Raw genomic sequence first — 27,972 nt, 5'->3', positions numbered from 1 at the left:
GATCACAGTGATCTCGACCTTTGACTTATGACTACCAAAATCAAATCTATTCATTGTTGAGTCAGAGTGGATGCTTGTGCCAAATTTGGAGGGATTCCCTCTGGGCGTTCTGGAGATATAAGAATGAGACAGACAAGTTCACAGTAACCTTGACCTTTGAACACCAAAATCTAATCAATTTATCCTCGAGTCCATGTGGACTTTCATGCCAAGTTTTAAAAAAATCCCTGAAGGTGTTCTAGAGATACTGTAATCATAATAAGACAGACAAGGGCACAGTGACCTTGACCTTTGACCACCAAACTCTAACCTACTCATTCTTTAGTCCAAGTGGACATTGTGCCAAATTTGAAGAAATTCCCTCAAGGCATTCTTGAGATTCAAGCCAATGGGATGGACAAATGGACAACCTAGAAACATGATAACTCTGGCCATGGCCATCACCAGCATGGAGGCATTAAAATGACGATCAGTGATTTCTACAGGCCGAGAAGACGTCCTCAAGTTGATATTCATTTAATTGATTATTCAATTATGTGTTGATTAATTAGTAGTTGACAACTAATTGATTAATTGTTGCAGCTCTGTCTCAGAGAATGGTTTCTTGAAGATAGAAATGCAAAGAGTGGTAGTGACACATACAGTAGATACTGTGGCTGAGCTGTCGGGACTTCTATGTGAAACATGCCAGCTGGTTGGTGAGAAGTAAAATGTTGCTGAACTAGAAACACTGTATGGTAACTCTCTCTCTCGCTCTCTCTCTCTCTCTCTCTCTCTCTCACACACACACACACACACACACACACAAACAAACAAACAACAGAGCCCAAGAACAGAAGAGTAAACGCACAATCCATAACACAACCAGGCAGCAGAACAAATCTGGGATCAGAAATCTGCAATAATCTCACTCATTATGTGACTATCTGTATCGCCAAACGTGTATGTGCTTTGATGTGTACACCAGCGGGTGCCATTTACGTGCGTATTTGCATGTGCATATGTGTGATAATTACAATGTGTGCTCATGTAACACACTTATGGCATTTTGTCAAGTCCTCCCACATGGTGAGTTGATGCCCTCAATTAACTCTGCCTGTATTTACCAAGTCAAAACTCAACAATTTGCTGCCTGCAAATTGTTACTGGGTTACCTCAGCAAATTCCCCAAATTGACAGCTTATGAATAATAGGTGGCGTTTAAAGGAATGTTGTGCTGGTGTGAATAACATCAATTCGCTTCTGTAATCATGAAAAGCTTTGATTACCGAGCATGGCAAAGAGTCACACAAGGATTGTTCTCGTTTCAGTCCTTATCGCTTCCAATTTATTATAAACATCGGGCTGTCACTAAACCCACACAAACTGAACACAGAAATACAGTACAGTATCCCCACACTGACACATAGGATGCAAATACAAGCTGCTCTGGATATAACTGACCTGTATGCAGCCATATATAGGCAGATATACCCTCTATTTCAGTTTAGTTTATTTCAGTCATTTTCCAACTCAAATACACACGAGAAAAACAGCGAATAACAACAAGTCATTACTTTTGAAGCCTTAGCTTATTGCACCTACCCTTTTTACATTAATTGTTTTGTACTGCTCTCTTTAAAGGTACAGTGCGTAGGATTTAGGGGGAATATATTGGCAGAAATGGAATACGCATGTTTAATTTAATCACCTGATAATGACAACTATACTGTTTTTGTTACCTTCGAATGAGCTGTTTATATCTATTTAGGCAGCAGGTCCATGTCTATGGGTACCGCCATGTTGCATCACTGTGTTTCTACAGTAGCTCTCAATGCACAAACCAAACACTGACTCTAGATAGGGCCACCTACATCGAGAAAAACAGTAATTTTTTCAACGTGAACCTACTTTATTAAGTGTTTTTATCGAAATCAAAATCACTGGATCTGTTGGTTTTGGAGAGGCAGAGACCTCTACAGATAATTCAGCTTGTGGTAAAAACAAAACAAAACAAAACAAAACAAAAAAACCCCCTGAACATCTGGATGTTTTGTTATCAGAGAAAAAAGGTGAGCACACAACAGTAAGTGCAAAGCTAGCAACAAGTCACTGACATGCCAAACAGCATCCATGAATTTAGGAGATTGCCATATCATCTCGTTCACAATAACACTGGTCTGATTTTTAATATCATATGAAAAATTCATTTCGTGATATTTGCGATATTTCGACTTTGACGTCATACTGTTACCCACGTCAACAACAAGCATGGCTGAAAGCGAAATTATTACAGACTCTGCGGTGGTTCCATGGAGATCCAAGTGTACGTTTTTTTTTTGTATTTGGGAGCTGTTGAAATGTTTAAGTTGTGGTAGATTTTATTTTAACTATTAATATTGTATACAGAATCTGAATCTCACTCTGAGTTACTGTTGTTGTTTACAAACTCAAGAAATAAGAGATGATTTCTGTTTGTTTTTTCTGTTTATTAAACTTTATCACTAATTTGCAATGTTGCAATGCTATTTTCTTAAATTAATAATATTTTTTTCTCTAATTTGTCATATTGTCAAAAATTTACGATATAGCAAAAATACCCTGAAATACTGTGATATTGACTTAAGGCCAATAGCCTACCCCTACGCGTAACACAATTTTTTAACATGAGACTGCTTTATTCAGTGTTTTTACTGGTTTAAATCAGCAGGTCCCTTTGTTTTGGAAAGGAGAAGACCTCCACAGATAATTCTGCTCCTGGTAAAAACCTCCTTAACAATGAACACTACATGAATTCTAACCGGGAGAAGCGTCAGCTGGTTGCAATCTACAATCCTCACCACTAGATGTCACTAAATCCCCCTACAGCTTGCAACTGTTCTCTTAGATTTATACAATAAAAATGAAAGAAACAAGTGAAACAAAATACATATTATACATGTCCTAATCAAAATTTACACACATACACCAGTGTTCAAATCTCAGTTTTACATTTGTTGATCTTTTTTAAAGATATTTTTAATCTGTGTATCACACATTTTCCTTTCCTTCTCAAAACTATTCCACAAATTAACATTTACTGTTTGATAACTTTGTTTTGCATTTGTTCAAATCTTTGATTTTGCAAACATACAAATTCCTCTTAGTTCATTCTGACTCATTCTAGCAGAACAACTTATGGTTATGGTCTGCAGGCATCTTAAGTTTTACTTTATAAATCAATTGTGCCGTTTTATAGTCCACCAAATCTCTGAATTTGAGAGCATGCAAGTTTATAAATAATTTATTGGTTGGCTCATGATAATCAGCTCTGTTTACAATTCTTACTGCTCTCTTCTGTAGCATAAAAATTGGATTTGTGATTGTTTTGTATGTATTTCCCCAAACCTCCACAGAGCAGGTAATGTATGGAACTATAAAAGAATATAGGAGAAACTCACAACACACAAAATCATACTTGCGTGCACTCGCAGCTAAAATAAGGCGAAAGAATCGACAAACAAACAAAGACTTTGATAGAGAAAAATGCTGTGACAACACGTGTGTGTGACTGCAGTTTGAAGCTTCATCAGTACTAAGTGGCAAATAAATCAGGGCGCTGCTACTGTAGGTCTGTGCTCCCTCTCAGTGTGTACCATTAATCTACGACTGCACCCCCTCTCTCCTTCTCCCCTTTCTTCAGACAGGGGTGTGGTTGGGGGCATACAGATCCAAAGAAACAATCAGTTCTTTGAAAAAAAACCACAACTATCTTAATGTGTTTGAGCAGCTCCAGTAGTGGAAGAAATTATATGTAAAGCAGCCTCAGGAGGAGGACAGTTGACCTCCCTCCAACACCTCCACCAGGACCTGGAGCCGGACACTGCAGCATGTTATCTCACTGCTTCCCTTGTCCCCTGTCATTGGTATGGACACTAGGTGACGACTGCTGCCCTGTTTGGATGGAGATGGCACAGGGCGGAGTGTGATGCTCCCAGATGGCATCACCAGCTGTGTCAATAGCTAAGAGATGCCCTCAATCTTTACTTGGAATGAGAGCCCCAAATGAAGACAGCTCTATTCAATTATGATCATACATAAACTTATGTGAATGCATGGGAGTGTGGGTGGGAGTGGATATGCACAGACACATGTATAATTGTGTACAAACACACAGACACACACACAAACAGACTGAAGATGGACTCATTCACATACTGTAACAGTCACACATATACTCACAAGACACACAAGGGTTAGCTTGACACAGTCGTACACAATCTCCTCCATCCAACACCCACATTCACAGCTGTTTCCTACCTTTTCACACACAGCCACACAAATATGCAAACACACACACACACACTACACACAAAGGAAGGGACCATGTGGCAGCCTTAGAGCTCACCCAAACACAAGTAATCTGTGACGCTGTGCTTTGCTGTTAAGAAACAGCTATCTGTCTGTCGCTCTCTTTCGCCCCAATCTTGTTTCACTCCCCCCCCCCCCCCTTTCTTTACAACACCTTTAACAGTTCTCTCCCATATCAGGCCCACCTCTACTCTGAGAGGAAAACAACACAATGAAAATGTAAAGCATCACATAAATCTATCAGGATGGTAATTTAATTTAGTTTCCTGCTGGCTGCTTTCTTTTTTCCACAGTGTAATATCAGGAGTTGGTTCTCCGGGAGTCGAGGTGGGGAAAACGGGCTGAGGGGGGAACTTTTTGCCTGGATACTATTTTCCACAGAAAATGAGATCTCATTAACTTATTGATTCATTGTGTAATGTAGTCTTTTGGTTGTGTTTTCACTCAGTTTCCCCATGCGGGTCTCAGGGCAGCTTTCCAGCCTCACTTCCGCAGTGGAAGGGAAGAGACTGGGATACAGTTGCAGGAGCCTGTGGTGTGCATGTGGGTGAGGATGTGTAGCTGTTTGTATCTGTGTTTGTATATGTGTTTATGTGAGCTTGAGCCTATAAACGCGTAAATGTCAGCATGCTGGCCGTATCTGCGTGCATGTGTGCCAACCATTCCCACGTTAAGGCCTCTTAAAGCATGAACGTATCATGCATATGTAAAATGTAGCATGTCTCCAGCCAGCATTTTGATGTTGCTGTGTTGTGTTAATGTTTACTGCGCCTCCCTAGAACAGATGGATAGATGTTGAGCTAATTACTAGCAGAGTCTTGGGGAGTCAGCCATGGGGGCGGAAGGCCTGCTGAGTGGGTGGTGGAGCGCCTTCCTACCCCTCCTTTCACCACTCTCTCTGTCTATCTGACAAACACACACAAACACATCAGCTTACAAAGGCACTGATGCACGTGGAAAAGAACACACAGTTGTGTATGCGCACATTCACGGTCTAATACACAGTGCACGAGACATATGAAAAAGTTGGTGTGCCAACACTCTCACACACGCAAATGCGATATGCAGGACATCGCCATCGCAACCGAAGGATAAAGGTGCTGTTGTAGCCAGGCAACAGGTTTCTCTGGCACCCACGCACTTAGAGGCAGCCAGTGCTCCTACGATCTCTCAGTGACTGCCTACCTCGTCCTGAAGTCATACACCCTGTTCTACTCCAAAAGACAAGGAGGGGGAGAAAGAGAGAGATTCACTAATGGAGCTGAAGACACAGACAGAGTCAGATGTCACTGGAGACAGATACAATGACCTTCTAGTTTGCGCTGAATGCGAGGTAGCGAATGTGTATGCTGTGCAGCCGAGATATAACTAACTGGGACTTGAGTACAAAGCACATCTATTGATGGAATCTCGTATTAGTGGTCAAGTAATGTGTTCGCTGTCTCGTTAAGTCTCTGTGACCCTGCCACATCTCTGCCACTCTCGTGGAACACCTCCATGTAGCCGCTACTCCAACAGCCCACCACAGCTCATTAAGAGACGAAGAGCGAGGGAAAGAGACCGAGTTGGAGAGAGAGATACATGGAAGGACAGAGAGACGGAGACAGAAAGAAGAATGTGAGTAACAGCTCTTATATTGTCAGCCAGGCAGCTCTGCTCCATGGTTGTACTCCACCATAGTAGGCCTCGCTTTCACAACCAGTGCACAGGAGCGATAAGAACACCATTAACATGAAAGGATCTTAATTGAGAGGGGATGCTTCATGCAACGTGGATGAGCCTGAGAGCGCAGGAGGAAAACCTTGTTCCTCTCTGATAAAATAACCCACACCCAGGAATGGGGGCTTCAAAGCCTGTCATACTGAAGGAAAAGAGCGGAGCAGACAGGGGCTCAGGTATGGGAAAAGCCCCCCTTTTTACCCACTTTTACTGTGAGGAGGGAATGGGGAAAAAATAAGCAAAGGAGGGGAGGAATCAGACAGTCCTTCATGGGAGAATTGAACTAGCAGGCTACAGGGATATCCATTTCAATACAAAATATCATGAAAGCAGGAATAGTCGATTGTTTTGTCACAAACATTCAGCATCAAGGCATAAATACAGAGGGGAGGCGCATGTGTTGGTGCATTTCTGTTTGTGGATGTATCTGTGGCTTTATGTATTTGCGTCTGCCTACATTAAATTATAAATAGCATGTGAATGAGTGTCTGGAGGCAGATTTCTGTATGTTGCTTGGCGTACGTACATCAGTATGCATGCTGAATGAGTGCAATGAGCTGTGAGTGTGAGTCTGAGTGGATCTGCTATTTTGACTGCATATTCATTCCGTCTGTGCTTGCAATGCGTATTAGAGTTTGTGGTGTGAATCTCCGCATATGTCAGTGCAGTTTGAAGCACACATGGAACACCTGTGTATGTATGTGTTTCATGTCGTGCGCTGTGGTCTGCCGAACGGGCACGAGGGGTTATTAAGGCCCTGCTCTCTCGGCTATGCGGGGGCAGTTGCCCTGGCAGTGGCATAGTGATGGATGACATGGGGTGCCAGTCATTAGGCAGCCTCCTGGCCTCTGGCACTGAGGTTGCACTCTTAAACACCGACCTCCCCCGCCTGTCCCCAAACACCGCTGCTCATTTCAAGGTCAACTGCCTCTGTGGTGCTGCAAGTTCACCTCCACGAGGCACAAGACTTCTTCCTTTTGTTTGGAACCTTTATCGCTCACTGCCAACGGGTGTGTTTTGGAATGTGGGGGTGGCTGGCTGGTGCCGTGCCTCGTGCAGACACACAGAAGCGCAGCCACACACATGCAGTACATGAACACACACATACAAGCGCACACACCGAGGTAAACAAAACCCCACGTCAAACCCTCCCAAAAAGGCAGCAAACAGCCTGAAGCTCCTGTCTAGGTAGCGGAGCAATCCCCAATCTGAACCTGTCTCCTCCCCTCTCTCTCTGGGTCCTCTATGACAAACTTGTTGTATAAATGTTCCCAGTTTAGAATACAGACACCCTAATTGGGGTGTCTGGAGTCAACGCTCAACTTAACTGCTACAGTTCACCCTCTACTGCACCCCGCTCTCCACCAACTACAACACAGCCTGAGTGCCAGGCTAAAATGATGCCTGGGGTGGGTACCAATCCAAGGGTAAGAGCCAGTTTACAGAGGGTTTCTTAATGTGAATTGCCTCGATTGCCTCTGTCCAAGGTCTGTGAGTGGGATGGCAGAGCACAGCACAGCAGGAGGTCCTGATTTAGGGAAGATTCATACTCCACCTCTTTACCTCCACTACCTAGTGCACGGGCAGGGAGATATGAAAGGCAGAACTTGGAACTTTTGAGGAACAGGAAGAGGCCAGCATGTTTGAGCGTGTTTCGGAGGAAGCCAGGGGCTGAGGCCTGTGATGTTTAATTCAGTAGCACATAATCACTCCGATGGAGTTGAGAGCGGGGCTTTAAATAACTCAGCTTAGAGGGGCAGAACTGCTTCACTCTGGGTGGGGGAATGCGAGTCCGTGCGTATGTGTGTGTGCGTGCGTGCGTGCACGTGCTGATGCACTTGTGTGTGTAATTGTGCAGATATGTGAGTGCATTTCGCATTTCTACATGTCTGTGAGTGAGTATGCAAGAGAGTGCTCCTATGTTTTTGTGTGTGGCTCCTCCCTGCTTTGAAATTTTTTATTTGTGCAGTGCACCACAGTAAAAGGTGGAGTGTGTTTGTTGCTGTGCCAAGCATCTGCATGCATTACAATAAAAGTGCAAAAGGCCAGTATTCAGAGTCTGAATATGGAGGAGCATTCTGGATGCCAAGCAGGCAGGCAGTAAGTCAAGCGGTAAGCCGGGCAGTGAGGCATTGAAGCCCCTTTAGCTGCCACAACTCAACTCACAGTTTACAGCCTACTTATTCTTCCTAAGGCCCTTTCAGAGCACACTACCCTCTCCATTAGTTGTGGTGGTCCCAAGTGAGAGGCCACGCTGCCCAGGGGCGAGCTGAGAAAGGGCCATCAGGATCCCATCAGGCTGCCATTATGGCCTTGGCTCAGCCCATGGCACTGATCCTAATATTCAGTGGCCATCCAGGTGACACAAGTCACACTGGAATAAAAGCAGGGAAAGGAAGTTACTGAGCTCTCTACGACACTGGGAGGATTTAACCGTGTGCTCCCCCTTCATGGTTCTTTTCCTTTGTTTCCGCCTCAAAATAACCTCTCAACCTCTGGCTTTTTCCGAGTCTTTCCCACTCTTTCATTTTCATCTCTTCCTCCTAGGGCATAGTGCAATTCATTTGGAGGAGGAAAACACAGCTAATGCCATCTCTCTCTACTCCCTCTCTTCTGCTCTCGCTCCCTTTCATATCAGCGCTGAGTCTGATTTGTTTGTGTGCGTCGTCTTTCTCCCCGTGCCAGTCGACAAGGCGTGCTATTTATGTGCCTCTGCCCGTGTCTGTGAGCGAATCAGGACTTCACAGGAGCAGCCAGGGGAGATGTGCTGGTGCATTTCTAAACAGGGAGTCACAGGGAGGACTGATGTGTGTCCAGCAGCAAGACAGTCCAACCTGGCCACTATCTGCTCCTGCAATGGCCCACTGAACAACAATAGATAACACTGGGTTGTCGGCATCAACAACAACAACTGTTGAGGTTGTAGCAGAAAACAGACCCATTCAAGCACAAACTAGTGGAGCATAAATGCACATATATGTAGATGTGTACTCACACTGTATGCATCAAGAGACTTACACACAATGACAACAGCAATGGCCACAGGACTGCTGAGCCTGTGTGCTCTGTCAAGCATGGTGAGGGGCTCATTATTATTACTGGGCTGGATACTGGAGCAGCCCCAGAGCTCAGCTTGGCAAGACCTCTCTCTGGAGACACACACACTGGCCTCTACACACACACATACACACCATACAAATGGGTAATCAAACGTCTGCCCCTGGGAAAAAAAATGCTCAAATGGTTTCCTAGCAACCAATGGTGTGTATTGGGTCCACATGAAAAATGAAAAATAAAGACAGTGTGTGTGGTTGTGTGCAAGACAGAATGAAAGAATGAGGTTGAGATTAACAGTGTATATTAGAGGGAGATAGAGGGGTTTATGGGGTGAAGTACGGAGTGGTTGCAGATAAGAGGTCGTGAATGGGGATATGAAAAGGTAATGAAGAGAGAAAGAGAAAAGGCACCATCAGAAGTCTGCCAATCAGATCGACAAACACGAGCATTTCCCCAGCCTCTCTACAGGGGCAGTGTTGACTGCGAGTTGATCCGCGGAGCAGGTCCACAGACAGTTAAGGTCATGGTTATCAAATCACAGCTCTGAGAGAGATCATCACGGGAATAAATGAGTATCTTACACACTGTTACAAATATGTAGCGGCACTGCAGGGGACAGGATTATGCAAGAACCAAAGCACAGGCTTTAGAAAACGGCCTAAAACGCAGTGCTGCATATCACACCAGGTTCGAATGCAAAACACAGGGGGCTGAGCTATACCAAAGGCACACAATCAGGTGAGAGTAGTGGTTTGTAAAATTGCCGCAGAGCGCTGTACAAAGAATCTCCGGGCCTCTAAAGAGTTTTTTGATCATTGCAGAACATTGTAAGTAAAACACAGCGAGTCCCCTTTAAAAAGATTCAACAAAACGACAGAGTTACATTCTATTTGTTTATCTGTGTGCAAGTGTGTGAAATGCGAGGAGCAAAGCAGCGTGTAATAGTGTGCGTGTGTGTTTCCAGAAGATACTGTGTGATTATGTGTGTGCATGTTTGGTACATCTGTCTGTAAAATTGTGTGTGTGTGTGTGTTTGTGTGTGTGTGTGTGTGTGTGTGTGTGTGAGAGAGAGGTAGTGAGAGGCATACTATCTCCATCCAGCAGCTGCCACAAAGAGGCTTCCCAAAACAAGCACAGGGCCATGACAGAGACAGAGCGACCGCAGCCTTCTGGTGGTGTAATAGGAAATTAATTGAGACCATCAATATGGTATTAATCATTAAAGCACAGGTGCTGAGGTGGCACTTTGCTGACTGCTCTACTGTTGGCAGCACTCACGCACGCACGCACACACACACACACACACACACACACACACACACACACACACACACACACACAGAGTAAAAGTTTGACCTGCTGTTGTGCAAAAATGTAGGTGGGGACAAAAAGAGAGAAGTAGAGACAAAGGGAAAAGAGAGAAAGCAAAGTCTGTATCCTCTGTTTAAACACACAGAGACAGCGGGGCAGTTTTTATAAACAGCAATCCAAGGTCATCCTTGCTTTGTCAGGAGAGTGGTTAGTGTTCATCTCCTCCGAGCTCCCTTCGATAATGGCTAAATGGCGACACAGAAATTGAATAGGAGTGCTTATTCCGAAATATGTTCGAATCAGAAAAATGACAGGTAAATTTGGGGAAATATTCATCAACTCCCTTGGAAGCCATGTTTCTTATAACACCTAATCCGTCGTGAGGCAAAGCACAGTGAGGACTGGAGTGCCGGTGTTAATCAGCCAGAGGAGAGCCAAATTGCAGCAACTACATTAAGCCGTTAAGCACACCACGTCTCCAAATTGTTTGAGGTGTCTCACTGAGATGAATGCTTCTTCTTATGAATAATACATTACACACATACAAAACCAGACACATACTTTATATATATGTGCATGTGAGTGCACATGCACACAGACACACACACACACTAAACGCATGCAACGCCGTGTGCGTCTCTTGTTGAGAGAGTGTGACAGCTGTGCAATATGGGGGTTTGTGGCATACGGCAGAGTTCGGCAGGGTGATGTTCCTAACACTTTCTTTGGTCTGAGTGAAGTCCGGGATCAACTAGCCTCCACAGGCACTTCACACCAAACCCTCAGCACCTCATGTCTTTCAGTGTCAAGGTTGAGCCTATGAAATGTTTATGATTCAGGAGCTGTAGATAAGATGGAGATTGATCTGGATTGAAAGGCAAATAAGATTGCCAAAGCCCAGAGTCAGCTGAAAAGCAGGCAGAGGGAGCAGAGAGGGGAAAGAAAAAGAGAGTAAGAGGAGAAAACGCATTAACACAGGTCTGGCCCTGAGAGAGCACATAGTAATGAGTACTCCCTCTACACACACTGAATACTGGGGAGAGAATATGGACACACCATCATGACCAGCTGATTGATGCCGTGCGTGCACGTGTGCGCGCGAGTGTGACCGTGTTTGATCCGTTTGCCTGATTGCTGCCTTGCTTGAGACTTGCAGCTCTCGACTACTGACACTATCCTTGTTCTGTGATGTGTTTGAAAGGCTGGGCTCACCTAATGATGCTATCAAAAACACAGCAGGTACATTCAGACTATTGGCTGGCCAAGATTCTAAATTTATAGGTCTGACTCAATGACTGTATAAAAAGATGGAAGTCATGACAGCTCCATAAAAGTGAAGCAAAAACAACTAGATTGTCCCCTGGGAGCTGGCTGCAGTATAGGTCATAAACCCCGCCCCTCCATTGGATGGGACATAGGCCAAACTAAAAACCCAAAGTTGTAGTCAACTTTTTTCCTAAAGATGGGTTCTGTCGATTTAGGTAGTTCTCATCAGGCTAACATATGTTCAAGTATTTGCTTTTCTGATAAGCTTGGCTTTAATTAGTGATTTGACACTTTAAAAAATGGGGTGTGGCATCATGATTGGCAGCTGTGTGTGCCAATCGGTGTGCTTGTGATCAGTGGGGCTGCTGGTGATTGGGTCAGAAGGGTGTATGGGTGGGAACTCAATACCATGGCTGGTTCCAAACTTAAGCTAACGCAGAAGTGCTTAAAACTGCAGTTCCTCAAACGGCCACTTGGGGTGAGTCAATTTCCACAGACCCCCGTATTAAAATGCCCAACTTTACAGCATAAATAAACATATTTACAGCCTGAAAAAAACAAAACTGTGTTTTGGTCTCTCTAACAGTACAGGAAGTGAACTTTTACACAATTCACCCGTTAACACTTTAGTTAGGCTTAAAACTACGCAGAATTAAGGGCGGGGTCATTTTTTTTTTTAAGATATTTTTTGGGGGATTTTTTTGCCTTTAATGGACAGGACAGTTAAATGTGAAAGGGGGGGAGAGAGAGAGAGAGTGACATGCAGCAAAGGGCCACAGGCTGGATTCGAACCCGGGCCGCTGCGGCAATAGCCTTGTACATGGGGCGCCTGCTCTGCCACTAAGCCACCGGCGCCCCAAGGGTGGGGTCATTTTAAGTGACAGGTGGGTGCCGTCCGCTATCAAGTTGCTGCCAAAGCGACAACACTGGTTGGGTAACGTAACCTTTTTTGTTGTTTGGTTGGTTTTGAGCCTGTTTGTCACGAGCGAAAATTAGCATTAGCATTGTCACAGGCGGTATGGTGGTGCAGTGGTTAGCACTGTCACCTCATAGCAAGAGGGTTTCTCGTTCAAACCGGGTGTGGGGGGAGCCCTTCTGTGTGAAGTTGTAAGCGTGGGTTTTCTCCGCGTACTCCGTCTTCCTCCCACAGTCCAAAGATATGCAGGCTAGGTAATTGGTGACTCTAAATTGTCCGTAGGTGTGAATGTGAGCGTGAATGGTTGTCTGTCTCTATGTGTCAGCCCTACGATAGTCTGGCGACCTGTCAAGGGTGTGATCCGTCTCACGCCAATGTCAGCTGGAATAGGAACCAGCCTCCCCGTGACCCCCCAACAGGATAAGCTATCTGAAAATACACCATACTAACCAAGCTAGCAGCTTGTGTTAAGGTTGCTCCACTGTCTTGCCACTTCCAGGTCCAAACATCCAAGATGGCGGCAGCCAAAATGCCAAATTCGAGGCTTCAAAATTGCAGTTAACATACCAATGGGTGATGTCACGGTGGCTACGTCACTATGTCCATTATTTTAAATAATGGGCATTCTGGATTCGTACTAGACACAAGGGAAGGTCCTACATGGTATACAAAGTTTTCGTGTGAAAATGTGTTAAAGAAAGTGACACTTAGTTGCGAACCATCAAAACAGAACTTCATGTGATAACAGGAGGCCCTGGCTCTCTTTAACACCCTTGTGATAACATATCAGCTTTGATTTACGATGTCTAATGTTGGAACAAAAGGGGAAATGATGTCATCAAATAAAGCCTTTTTCAAAGGCCAGAGGAATGTACGTGCATGCATTAATATGTGTATTTGTGTGTGTGCATATGGGACGGGTGGAAGGATAAGACCCTTTGATGTATCCCCCGATGGCCCTGGCCAGCTTGCAGGAGAGGAACAGAGCAGAGGCCACCAGAGAGTTGGGGCCCGAGCCCCAGGGCCTGTTCTTTCCCTCCTCCTCTCAGCCAGCCTTCCCCTCCCTCCTCTGATCAATACTGGTTCCTAATCATTGAGGACAGTATGGTAGTCCTCTCTTTCTCTCATCTCCTCTCTCACTTTTTCTTCTCGTGGTTTTACAACCTCTGCTTCTGCCATGCTATTTCCAGCTAGCATAAATTACATGCACTTGTGTGTTCTGTGTGTGTGTGTGTGTGTGTGTGTGTGTATACGTGTTTGTGTGTGTCCATATGTGTCCACACCTTTGCATGTGTAAGCCACACACATTCTGCCAGTGTCTCTATGGATATTTGGGGAAGGGAGTCAGTTTAACTCTCTGTAAATACGTGAACAGGCTTATACAAGGCTGTTAAAATGTGTGCATGTGTCTGTGTACAACAAGATAAGAGAATATCCTTGAAAAAGCAACACCAACATAAACCCCAGTGAATTATGAGCAGCATGCATAAACTTGAATAATAACACATCCCCTCATTTCGGTGGCTTTATCCCAGTTATCTAATTGCCTGTGTCTTTTTTTTCTTTAATAAACTAATGAATGTGGCTGGGTTGAGGCCTGGAATCATATAGGCAGCAATAAGTAGCACTGCTTTAAACCCCAAACTGCATCAGAACAGCTGAATAATTTGTAGGAGAAATAATTACGGGGCAGAAGAGCAGGCATCAATCCTGGAACACCGACAGTGCCCTCGCTGGAAACTACCTCACCCATAAGCCAAGGCTCCATTAGGTATTGTCTGGGGCCTACAGGCTAATTTGTTTGCATCAATAATACATTCAAAGGATTTATCTAACTTGCAAATGAGTGTTCATTTACTGGTCCAAGAGGCAGGGAGGAGAGGAGGCAGCAGGAGAGAAGGTGTGAAAGGCTGAAACAGCTGGTTGGGGCTATCTGGGACACAGTTAACCCTTTGCTAGGCAGCAGGATGGTGGTCCATATCTACCAGTTAATCAGTACTATTCAGAACTGGTTGGTTCGAACATGCTTGGATAACAGCCAGTGTTTATGTAGGGCACAGAGAGGCCAAGGTGCTGATGACCAACCCTTGGAAAGGCATCAAAAAATGAAGCAGAGAGCCCCCTCACAGCCACAACTTATTACCTGCTGCACCGAATATTCTCTGATCGTATGCCAGGTGACAAAATGACAAAGAGGAGTGCATGTGTGTGTCTCTGTTAGAAGATGGGGATGTGGCATTAGTGAGACATGGAGGGCTGTCCTTGGGGGACAGTGGGATCCCCACTGCCTTTTGATCTTTTGCACTACACCATCTCCCACAGGTGATACCAGGATGCGCAAAGCCAAAAGAAGTGGAAAGAAAAACGGGAGGGTGGAAAAGATGAGGGTTATCAAGAGTGAGCTAGCGAGCGAGAACGACGGAGGAGATGAGAGAGAGAGAGAGAAAAAGATGGGAGAGGAGGAAGAAAGCTGGCCATGAACATATGCTGCCTCTCTGTGCCAAGCCCCACTGGCTCAGGCAACCCACGCATACGCTGCACTGCTGCTGCTGTTGCCACTCCAGCCCTCTCCAACACCAACACCATGGCACTACTTAGTCAAACAAAGCTGGAGAGATGAATCTGGAAAGAGACGGGGTCTCCCCAGTCTCAGCACTGCCAGGGTAGGGCTGCTTGGCTTGGATAACACAACCTGATTATACACACACAAATAAACACACACACAAACACACACATACATATACATATACAAAGTAGTGGCTTTGAGCTGTTTGGCTCGCCCCCCCCCGCCCACCAAATTTGTGACACTTGTGATGTGGGCCACCAAACAAGAGTGTATGATGAACTGTGATACGAGAGAGATTTTTATAATCTCTTCAAGGGCTGTTCACTTTCACTTTGATTCACTTTCATTAATCATTGGTAAAAGCTGCAAAATATGACTTTGTCCATGCCCACGCTTCAAAACTGAGCAATACATTTTTTCCCAATAAACTTAAAACACAGTGAAACAATTTTGCAGTCTTTCTAGGGGTAATCAGTTGTTGAGCAAACCAGATAAAGCAAACATGTGAGACGTTTGCATCCTTATTCATTAGGATGTAAAGTGATATGGCTGATATCAGCTCACCCACAGTACACATGTTTAAAGAGGAACTCAGACATTTTTCAACCTGGACCCTATTTTCCCATGTTTCGATGTCTAAAGCCTTATTTGCAAGGGACTAGTATTACCATGGAACCTTTTCTGATGCGGAAATTACCCCCTAATGTCTGTGATTCATGCAGCGCATTTACACTGGTAAGCACAGTCTGTATTTTACTTGAATTTATTGACACTATCCCTTGGATATGATGTCAAGGGCATAGGTATAGTGCTGCCGGAGTGCACTGGAAATGATGCTTTGCCTCTTTTTTTCTCCTTGTGTGGATATAGAGAGTTCTATGTCCACACTAGGCTCACATACCGGTAATCTGGTTGAAATCATATCCATTTTTTAAGCATACGTTATGCAAAAGAGACAATAATAACACATTGAATGGTCAGAGTGACATTAAAGGTGTGTTGATTGATTCACGACCAGAAATCATGCATTTAGTAACATGCTAAAAAATCATTCCACCTTAAAAGTTGCTGGTAGCTGCCAGCAGTATCCTTTGAGCAGCACAGTGAATCTATAGCTAGCTGTATGAGCGATATGCATCTGTTGCTGAGTACAAATTATAATACAACCCCAAAGCACCAAGATGTTGATTTGCACAGGATCAGTATTATCATATGATGTTTAGCAAAATATGGTTGGTGGAATTTTTACTTGACAAATTACGAACATGGCAGATTAGCACATGACTGAGATCACAGATGACCTCCTCAACTTTCACAAATTACTGAAGGTCACCAGGTAATACTAGTCCCTTTCTAACAGGGCTAAAGTGACTAATGTTCAAAGATCAGCTGTTTATCACCAGTTTTCAAATGCGACCTCCCTGTCATTCTTGTGTCAGCACAGTGGACACGGAGCCTCCAAGCATTCCAGTGAGACACCGCTGAGCAGGATTTTTTTCATGCAGCAAAGCAAGACGGTCATTGGTTGAATGCGACAAAATCGTCACTTCCAGGGAGGCTCAGCTTCCCTGGGACCTAATGGAGCGGTAGGCGGGAGAGGACGCTTGGTGTATGCACATATATACATATATTTGCAAGAGGAGTCTTCTGACAGAGTGCCTCGAGTTACTGCCTCGCTACAATATGACAAATTTTATGATGTAAACTTAAAGTGAGTTTCCCCTGTTTGAAAGACCAGCAGCCGCCACTGCTACAGAGAAATGAAAAGTTTTTCCCGTACCTTGTTCTTGTTCCAGTCCGTTTTGTGTCCGAGTTTTGCTAAGGGAGAGGCCTCATTCTGAAATCTTGTGGACTTTTTCCACATTGTCGGAATCCGCTAAATATTCAACCATGTCACTGAAAATCTTTTAGAAAAGATTAAGATGTGCTTTCTGTACTCCAACACAACAAACTATCACCGGCACTTCTCTCTCCATCTCTAAGTTTTCTTTCTACAACGAGTCACCTCTCCTGAGATCCAAAGACTTCTCATTAGCCAGATTTAGACATAAAACAAACTGGAACAAGCAAAAGGTACAGAAAAAGGTTTCATTTCCCCGTAGGGTCCTTTTCGTAATGTTGTAAGACACTCAGAATAACAATCTGAGCCTGTTAGTGGTTAAAACAAGCATTTTTAATGGCCATAAATTGACGGGGTGCTTCTGCCCAGAGTGGTTACATTGTAGCGAAGTTTACCGCTGCCGGCTGCAGCGCCATCTCTCAATACTGAATCAATATCAAAAACTGTTGTGCCAGTGGGCCAGTGAGAAAAATACCAGAGTTTCCCTTTAATTGTTCATTCAGCTCTAGGCTTAGTGTATGAAAAAATAAATCCTGTTTCAGTCGAGGGGACGCTGGGCAGGACTGAAGAGTCTGAATGAGAATTGTGGATACTGATTGCATCATATTTTTCTGTTGAAGACTTACTACAAAGTTTAATGGTTTGAAGAATCTGTGTGTGTGTGTGTGTGTGTGTGTGTGTGCGTGTGCATGTGATGTTTGATGTAGTGCACACCTAAAGGTATTATTAACACTGACAGCCTAGAAGGTTCAGTTCAGTTTTCTTTGCTTAAAGATTTTATGAGCGCCAGACTTCAAATTCACAGAAAGGTCACACACTAATATTTTTCATACAATACTTAATAAGATTTTTAAGTTATATCATTTATGTATGAAATACTTTGCGTAATGAGGCGCTTACATTAACCGCTGCAGTGCGGCCAGGGGAGCTTCCACAAAAAAAATGTTTCAAATAATGACTGACCATGTATTTAATTTCACCATGTTGTTATAGGAAAGGAGGTCGGGTGGGGTGTGAGGGGGCAGGGAGTGGAGGGAGAGTGGGATGTGAATGGCTTTGGAACAGTGCTGAACATGGCTTCCCACTGGGACTCAAACCAAGGGCAGAAAAAAAAAGCAGGCAAACATCAACAGCACACAGATCCAAATTGCTTGCTAACACACACATGTGCACACACACCCACACACACTCATAAATCCACACAAACCCACACATAATAGGCCCATACAAGAATGCAGACACGCAGACACCCTCAGACGCCCAGATATATAATAACAAATGCTTGTATAACACAGAAATCAAATTCAGGGTTCATCTTGCAATCTGAGCCTCGCAAACTCAATTCCCCTCTGCCGTCTAGCCGCCCTCACGTTCCACGCCTTTTCCATGCGAACGAATGGGGTCAGTATCGTCACATAAACATCATCCTCTGCCCCCCCCTCCTCTCTCTCTCTCTCCGCTTTCTCAGTGAATGGATGCTGAGCACTGGTGCATATCTACGCAGGGATGGCAAGGGCACCGAGGAGAGAAAATCAATACTATATCTCACCACTAAGCACAATCCCAACCAAAAGCAGCTGGAGTTTGCAGGTTGCTCCATAAACTGGACGGCTTCATCTGGCTGGCCGCTGTGTCGGTGGATTGCTACAGTAATGCACTAGAGCACAATGGCCTAGGCCGGAGCCTGCCAGACACTGAGGTGCACACACATACAAAAACACACACACATACACAGAGACAAACAGCACGCTCCCAGGGGCTGGGGAATAGCAACAGCAATGAGAAAAACTCTCATGAGGCAGGAGCAGGGTTGACAAACACAGTCTCTCCTCCGTCACAAGCAAGGAAAAGCACCCGTGGACCATTTAGCCCACCCTTACTGCGGACTCACACACACTTGCACGTACACACATATACATTTACACCCGGGCATAGCATACACAGAGAGGGCCCTTAAAATACCTGTTCTAAAAATAGCAGGCGGGAAGCGGGAAACGGGACTGAGGCTATTATTATTGCGCACACGTCCTGCCTGGTCCCACCAAGGAAAGGGAAGAGACTAATGATTTTCCTGGTGCAAGCAATTAAAAAACTATTTGTCACCTGCCAGGCTGCATATGACGTTAGGGGCCTTGGCAGAGGACCACAGAGTAACTCCACATATACACACTGTACACACACAAAGTGGGTTGCACCTTAGCGAGCAGTCCAGAGGCAGAAATGGTGCATGAGAAACAGGTGAAGCTGAAGGGTCACAGGAAAAAAAAGGGAAAATGAGGTAAGAAGGGAGGAAACGGTGCTTTGGATAGACGAACAGAGTTGGGTAAACGGCTGATTTATCCGGACAGGTTAATACCAGGCCAGACAGCGCCTCAGACAGCACACTGCCATCAGGAAGTCATGTAATATTTAGACTCCAGCCAATGAAAGTCATTCTCCTGCTGCTGGGCTCCTGGCTAAAATAGACATGTATATCCCCCCAACCCCCCCCCCCCCCCCCTTCTACCTCCCTCATGCCTTAAGAGCACAAGAAGAGAGAGACGCCAACTCTCTGCCATCCATATCCCACCCTGGCTCTGCCTCTCGCTCCCTGTCTCTGTCGGGCTGCCTCCCCTGGAGAACAGTGTGAAACATGCAGGTTTATACACACGTTCATTTCAACTGAACTGCTGTAATCCCTGCTGGATTTGTCTAAGTGGTTTAAGGAATTTTAGCACACCCAAGGAAAAAAAAGTCAAATCACATTTCATTGAAAATCAACATTTTAATATAATTAAATAACTCCCCATTTGTGCTTTGCTACAGGTTCTGTATTAGGAGGTAAACAGTGTAAACACTACAGGGAGATGAGGAAGAGTCTGTCAAATGTGAGTTGAAGTAGCCACCGGGGAAGCCAACTTTTTTTATGTTTTGTTTTTTTGTAGCTCTCCCCTGTTGGGATCCAAAAGGAGGGGAGTCTCTCCTTTGCAGAGTGCGTGAGGGTTAGGATGGGCCACACAGGGGGCACTCAGGCTGAATAAAACCTCCCACTATTTATAAGGAAACATCCTCTGATGCTGCCACAGGAGGCCAATATTGGGCTATGGGAGACAACCGATATAAATTGGGAGGGGGCAGTAAATAATATTAAGACAAGCGTTATGCCTCCCTTGCACTACGCAGCCCTATCCAGATCCAGCTTCAAGCATACACTCGGCTGCAGTAATTTACGAGGCAGCTCGTTAACGTCGGGTGATTTGCACTGCTCGTTTGCTCCCGCTCATCTCTACCAAATGATATCATCTTCTACCTCTAATCTTCCAACTCTAATCCCCCATTCTCAAAGCACCTCCGCCCCTCCCACCCCTTGTTTCCTTCCCTCCTGCCATTCCTCCTCTCCTACCCTTCTACATTTTGCTTTCTCTCTCCCTCCCTCCCTCCTCCTCTCAATCTCCGTGTCTTCTCAGGTTTGTGTGGGCGAGTTTTGAGATGGGGGAGCAGACAGAGATAGGAGCCGAGCCGTCCCACTGAAGGGTGTGTGCGCATGTGTGTTCAATATGACATCTATCCAGATCAAAAAAGACTAAAAGAAGTCTGGTTTGACTCTGAAGGCTTTATGTGCCCTTGTAGTTACTTTTCCACTGCCCCCTACTGAGAGAGAATGAGAGCAAGAGCCAAGAAAAAAAAAAAAAAAATAGCGAGATTTTCTCTCAAAACTTGCAGAGGGGAGAAAGCTCAGCAATCCTGGGGAGACAGTGGCAGAGAGAAATAAAGACAGATAGAGCGGTGGAATGAGGGGTGGGGGTCAGAGCAGAACAAAAAGCAGAAGAGAAAGGAAAAGATTAAAAGAAGGGGATATAAGGCAAAGACACAGATGAAAACAATGTTCATAACAGAGATTGTTATTGACAATTAGGGGAACGAATGGCATTGTTTTTATCCATAATAAAATACCTTTGAGGCTCCCAGAACTTCACTACTCTCATTCATCTAATAAATTGATTCAACCACGTTGGCCCAATACGTTATCTTTATCTTATATCTCTTCCACAAACAGTCCTTAGTCTCTTCATCCCTAACCCACAGAGAAATCAGCTTCTCTCAGACCAGATGCAGCTAACGCCCTCAGATAGACAGATTTTCACAATGAAAATTGGCAATTATAGAAATTGCAATCAGAGCTGTTGGTGTGTATGTTGATGAGCGGTGGCTGGTTAAAGGGGAATTGAGATCGATATCAGACTGAATGCAGAGTGAATGACTCTGGCCCCGTATTACCACAGCTCGCCTTTGCTCTTCTCCTCAGTCTTCAGGACCACACTTTCCCTGTCTTCCCTCTTACCTCTATCCTTCCCTTCCCTGTCTCATCTTTGCCTCTATGACACATCCAAGTGATCGTGTCGGGATGTCAGCCCTCATCCACGGCTAATTGGGGCTCAGAGGAGTAATCAGGGCAGGACAAATCGGACAGTTCTGGTCATTAGCTGTGACCAGTGTTCTCTGGGAAGCTGGGAGATGCACGCACACTTCTGCCATCACGCCTGAGTCGGCGTAGTGACACAAGCAGATCTGTGGCTTGACATGAGTGGGGGCGCAGAGATTGGCACAGCACTGAACAGACTTAGCGTGGAGCCATTGATCTCCTCCGCTTTCTAACACGCACAGGCAGGACGCAAACACAAATAAGCCTGGCTGGTGACACGATGCACAGGGACTCATATGGCGGGAGGCAGGAAAAGACTTGTGGAGGGAAAGCTCATCGAGTACAACACGGAGGGTTACATCAAATCAGGATTGAGGTTTCTTCAACAAGCTTACAGTTTTAGAGCTATTTTAATCTCAGTGCTCGCATTATCGGCAAGGGACTCAGACATTTGATTCCTGCTCTGGTTATGCCTACCATACACCAGTAGACTGTGAAAATACTTCTTAAAGACTAAAGTCTGACACCCTCTCATATCTAAAGACTGTGAGTTTTTTAGTCACACACTATAAGATTTTACAAAGACTGGGGAACTTGCAGGGCCGCTATTTGCAAGATTGCTAGATTCCTTTTGAGATTATAACATACCAGCTCCTGGTGGAAAATATTACACCAGACATGTTAACGATTCCTTATGAGTACACAAAGATACATAACTCTAGAAACACAAGATAAAAGGCAACTGTAAATTCAGCACCAATAGACTCCATAAAGACAAACTGTATGAGTATAAGCTTTACATTTTGGATTTTGTTGCCTTGACTCAGAAACATTCACAGTTGGTTAGCTGTGCTATTGTAGTGGGAGCAGACTGTGGGAATAAGAGGAGAACTGTTTCAAAAATTATGATTTCTCACTAAATAAATGCTGGTTGGTGGATCAGATACAAGTTGAATTAAACACAGACTTTTGTTCACTCCACAACTCCACCAGTTTCTCCTTTTCCACAGTCCAAGAGAACCAAAAGTTGTTCATGTTCTTGCCTCCCCAGAGTCCCCTCTATGTTCTACATGCTTTGCTGCTTCTTGTTTAGTGCCGAATTTTCACTATCTGGACGAGCCAAGACTAAAAACTTAGGAATATAATAAACATATTTGATTTTGTTGCAAGATGAGAAAAAACAGACTGAGTTTTATGACCAACTTACACCAACGACCAAGATCACGAGCTATCCAGTGAAAAGACACCAGGAAAAGTAAAATATTGGTGTCAATAACAATCTCGGAAGTCACAAAATGTAAACACGTCGATGGTGGCTCCTTCTAAAAAAATGGGGCCCATGACTCTGGAGCAAGATGAATGTCAATTCGTCTTACTGGCAGAGGCTTAACCTTTCAGGATAACTGAATTATTTAAGCACCACATACCTGTTGTGGGCCTCTGTTTCTCCGTCTGGGCTGAGGCTGGTTAGGAGGCTGCATGAGTCTATGGCCATGCACGCCTCTTTGGCCGCAGAGTGAAAATGGCAAGACAAATGCGGCGGGGGATTTGTGATAATTGGCCGTGCTGGTGGGCTAGGCGACGGGCCTAGAGAAAAGGTCGCAGGCACTGAGAAACAGATCAGTCTGCCAGGAGGAGAGGAGGCTCTGTGCGCCTCTGGGGTTTAGCTCAACTTCTCTCTCGTTTTCTTCATGTGGGGAGAGAGTGCTCCAGCAGGGGCCATTAATTAAGCACCAGAGTAACCTTCAATTTGTTTAGAGGTCAGAAGCCCCAGTGTCACTATTTTGGGCAGAAACCAACTCAGAACTCACTCAGTGTTGTCTCTGAGAGTTGAGAGGTGCTCAGAGGACTAGAGGAAAAGTGATGGCAGAGAGTGGGACATGTTTGATTGTTTATAAGTAGAGAGGTAAGAGAGGGTTAATGTCAGATGCACTGTTTCTGTGTGACTGCACACAAGGAGGAGGAGAAGCGAAGGAGATGAGGGGAGCCACGGGGACATGGCTCACACCCCGACATGCTCGTGAAGCAGCTGTTCTCCTCATGGCAGAGAGAGTGGGGGCCTGCCAGCAGCAGCATGCTGCTGAGAGCATCATGGTCTCCCACCATAGCGCAGAAACAGAACGGCAAAGCCTGATACACACACACACACACGCAGGCCAGCATGTGCGCACGCTGACAGATACAGACACACGTTCAAATTCTATATACTGCCACCCATTCTCCTGCCAGTCCACTCTTCACGTTTTGAGCTGAACAGCAATGTCAGGTGTTGGAGTCAAATTCATATGCTATAAATCTAATCTCATACTCTGTAGAGGTGCATTTCCACTTGATACAAACAACAGCCTGCATAGCTAAAGGCAATTATATTTCTACTGCCTCCATTTGCCCTGAGGTTGTAGACAGCCAGTCAAAACCTCGCCAGGTTTTCCTGCCTCTCTACCCTCTCAGTGAAATCAACAGAACGGTGCCCAGGCTCATCCATGATTTATCTCAGTGAAATATTCATTATGTAGCCTTGCATAGTCTGGACGTATCTGATGTGAATCTGGACCTGACAGCTCTGCTCCGTCATCACACATCACCTGAGCCACTCTGAATCCGGCACCTGTCTCCCAGTGCTCAACACAGAGGCAACTAAACTGATCCGAATGAATAGAGAACTCTGGTAGATATAAAGAATCCATCTGTCTGCCTTTCGCCTGCAGGCATGTGGCTCTCGGTCTGCAGCTACTGTATCCTGCTTGCACACCGACCTATGACGGATCACTGCAGCAAAGGAGCTACTCAACTTTTCCCATTCAATTAGTAAGAGAGGCCTCTGGCCCGACTGGCGATGTGGTGGCGTGAGGCGCAACGAGTGCATGTGTGGGACCCTGCACATGATCTGCTGACAGCATTGGCCAGGTGTATTGATCTTTGGAGATTGGTGGGCTTGTTATGAGAGGGGAATAGCATGGGAGTTCAAAGAGTCTGGGTGGTTTTTGATAAATCAGCCAAAAAAAATAAGCACTCTGATGTGGTGAACAGCTAGAAAGGTTAGAACAGAGTGCGATTCAGCACCACGGACAGCATCACACAGACTCCACTGCTCAAGGTTCCCTTAAATCACAGAGTTATCACTCTGCCTGTCCAATTAAGTAACCTTTGAATTATTCCATAAATTAAAATAGCTGAAATACTCTCTAATAGTGCTGGAATGATCACAGGGACAACAGTGACAACTCATTTTCCTGCATAACACTAATTCAAGTGGTTCCAAAGTCATTATACTCTGAAGGACTAATGTAATAAGAAAAATGTAACTGCAGTGAATGGTGATATTAATAATGTATTCATGTGAGACAGAGACTAGAGCACAGTGGCCTAAGAGGAGGAAGGTAAGAGGGAGAAAGTGATAGCTGTGAAGAAACAAGGTCGTCAGCATTCCCTCCTGCCTTACGAGTCATTTCATTATCTCATGCCTCTCTCCTCCTCTTTAAAGTAGGAAAAGCGGGAAAGGCTATTGACCCCTCTCTGTGTTCGTGGCAGGCGGCAGGACAAATGAAGTTTCCCTTCAGACCCCCTCCGTATTAATATCATAATTATCCCCACCTCTGTGCCCCTGTCGGCCAGCGCAAACTCCACTGTCTGATTTGATGGAGAGGTGCAGGCAGGGAATTACATTCGATTAGCACTAAACAAGAGAAGGGGACACGGAGCAATAGAATCAATCAGTGCCACCGGGATAGGAGAGATCCTCGGTGTCAGTGAGTGTGTGTCTGTCTGTGTGTCATGACAGCTTGTGGATGGAAAGAAAGATGCAGAGAGGTAGGGGAGGCCAGGGACAGATGTAGCATGGGACGAATAAAGGAGCCACGTTTGAAGCTTCCAGAGAAAGTTACCAGGTTTTACTAAGCGTTTTTTTTAGGTAAAACTTTATCAGTTGTATTTTTTGAATACTGCCCTGAGATCAAATATCCAGGAAGCCAAACAAGTATTATAAGAATCAGTGTTTTGTAAGCTAAAAACAGAAATAACTAACATGCCAAACTAGCACTCAGGATCGCTGACATGAGGTCAAAACATGGCTGGTAATACTGGGGATGGTTTTAATGCCTTGTTACTACCGTCTCTGAACCAAATACTTTCACATAATTCAAAAACCTACAAACCGACATAAACTAGACTGCATGCTAATAGTCAATGGAAAAGCAGGTCGAAATGCGGACATCAATGTGAACTATAATTTGAGGCTTCCCTGCTTTTTGTCATGTAGCCTAGGATCAAAAAAGGTGGTCATTATTTTTTTAAAGAAATAAATGGTCAAGGTAACATAAATGATTAATGATCTTTTTTCATTTTGAGCATTTAATTAATTAATTATTTATAATTTAGACATGTTAGAACTGTTGCTACACACTTGTAACAGTGGAGTGACTGCATTTAAATTTTGCAACCTGTACATATTTCATAAAACCACTTAAAGGTACACTACGCAGGATTTTCCTAAAAAACAATTTATACTTATATTGAAGTAATCTCTTTTAATGATCACTTACGACCCACTAGAAGCGCGTGGCAATGTATTTTTTCAGAGTAATCTCGGCTCCTGCAGTCTGCATGTCGAAGTATCCTGGAGCAAGATAGTTAACCCCAAATTGCTCCCGATGGCTGTTCCATCAGTGTATGAGTGTGTTAAAAACTAAGTAGCAGGTAGCACCTTGTATGGTAGCCTCGGCCACCAGTGTGTGAATGTGACTTGTGGTGTAAAAAGCGCTTTGAGTGGTCAGATGACTAGAGAGGTGCTATACAAGTTCAGGTCCATTTACCATTCCATAGACTGCTGTTTTCCTGTATTTTTAAAATTTCCTTCTTATTATGTGTGTTCAGGACGTTTATGGGCGCGTACCCTGACAGTGCTCAAGTGAGGTTGGAGCTTTATAACAAGGTAATGACCGTGCCAGACCATAAGCAGCAGGCATCCAAAAGACACAAAGCCTATTGGGGTGGATTTTGCATATCCATTTCATTCATTCATTTTCTGCAGATGCTTATCTTAGGGGCCGCAGGGGGGGTGGAGCCTATCCCAGCTGACATTGAGCAATGGGTGGGGACAGTTTGTCAGACTATCACAGGGCTGACACATAGAGACAGACAACCATTCATGCTCGCATTCACACCTACAGACAATTTAGAGTCACCAATTAACCTGCATGTCTTTGGACTGTGGGAGGAAGCTGGAGTACCCAGAGAAAACCCACACTGACACAGAGAGAGCATGCAAACTCCACACAGAAGGGCTCCGCCACCCTGGGCTTGAACCCCCACCCTACGTTGGAACCAGGAACCCTCTTGCTGTGAGGCCACAATGCTAACCACTGCACCACCGTGCCGCCAGTCATGCATAGTATACCTTTAAATACAGTTTTTTCCGTAGCTGACACATTGAAGTTTGTAATATAGCAAATTAGCTATTATAGTGTGTTTTTGATTTACTGGTTTCCATTATTTCTTAAAGTATCTGCTTTTTTACACTCCAGCTGTAACTGACATTTAAAGAGTAGATACATATTGTTATGATTGTAATGATGAGATTGCGTTGAAAATATACCATGGTGTGGCAGAGAGCCCACTTTTTTTCCCTCCACCAAATCCACTGAAATGGGAACTTTTTCTGAGTGACAAACCACACAGTCCGCTCTGGGCAGCTCTCTGTCTCAGCAGCAATTTGGATTCATTGTTTGCAACCCCAGATAACTGCGGTGGTACTTTTCTTCAGTCTCAGCCATTTGCAGGGATGGGCCAGACATTTTAAAGTGGTCTAATGCCATAGAGAGGTGGAGGTAGTGTGGTGGGGATGAGCAGATTGAGAGTGAGAGGTGAAAAGAACAAAAGAAAATGAATGGAGTGAGGGAGGACCCCCCTCGCAGGTCTTCATTCCCGTCCCCTGTCTCATTACCCAGGCTTTGACTCAATAAAGAGTGGATAAAGAGTGGATAAAGAGGCACACACCCACAGGCTAAACCCCCCTCCCTAAAACACCTTTCACCAACCTCTCTCTGTCTGTCTTTCTCGCCTTCTTGCGCACACATATCCAAAAATACACACACATACACACTGTCCCCTTTCTCCTTTTCTATTCTGCTGTTTTTTTCCTTCAAATCTTTAAATCTATCTTTCTCTCCAGCTCACCCTTCAGTGTTTTTTTTTAGCCCAACTTTTAAAAAGTTGTGTCCATCTCACTTGCTCTCTCATTCACAGTCTGTCTCTACCCTCTCTGTCCTCTGTGTTCCCTCCCTGTTGGTGCTGTGTAATAGGAGTTATTTTCATCCCTGTCTCTCCGTGACTGTGGCCGCTGGATGGCTGAATATTTACATTTTTCACTCACTGGTGACCTTTCCCTGTTGCCGCTCTGGGAGCTCCAGTCTCCTTGCTGCTCTGCTGTTGACAGACTACTGCCTGCAAATCTCATATGGACACAGCAAATGGTACACAGGGAGTCAGGGACAGAGGGTTCAGAGACTGGAGAAAGGTGGAAAAAAAGAGAGACAAAGAGAGACCAGGGCTGACTGTCAGTTGTCTGA

At 44.7% G+C, this 27,972-nt stretch overlaps 1 protein-coding gene across 7 annotated transcripts in view; it reads right to left on the bottom strand.

The window, feature by feature from the left end:
* The window catches only part of camta1a (calmodulin binding transcription activator 1a), a 376,005-nt gene that overhangs the window by 48,578 nt on the left and 299,455 nt on the right, over positions 1-27,972 (bottom strand). The window lies entirely within an intron of this gene.

The sequence above is a fragment of the Epinephelus fuscoguttatus genome, linkage group LG7 (assembly GCF_011397635.1).
Source record: "Epinephelus fuscoguttatus linkage group LG7, E.fuscoguttatus.final_Chr_v1".
Taxonomy (NCBI): Eukaryota; Metazoa; Chordata; class Actinopteri; order Perciformes; family Serranidae; genus Epinephelus; species Epinephelus fuscoguttatus.
Note: the sequence above shows the minus strand (reverse complement) of the source record. Positions and strands in the feature narration are given on the sequence as shown.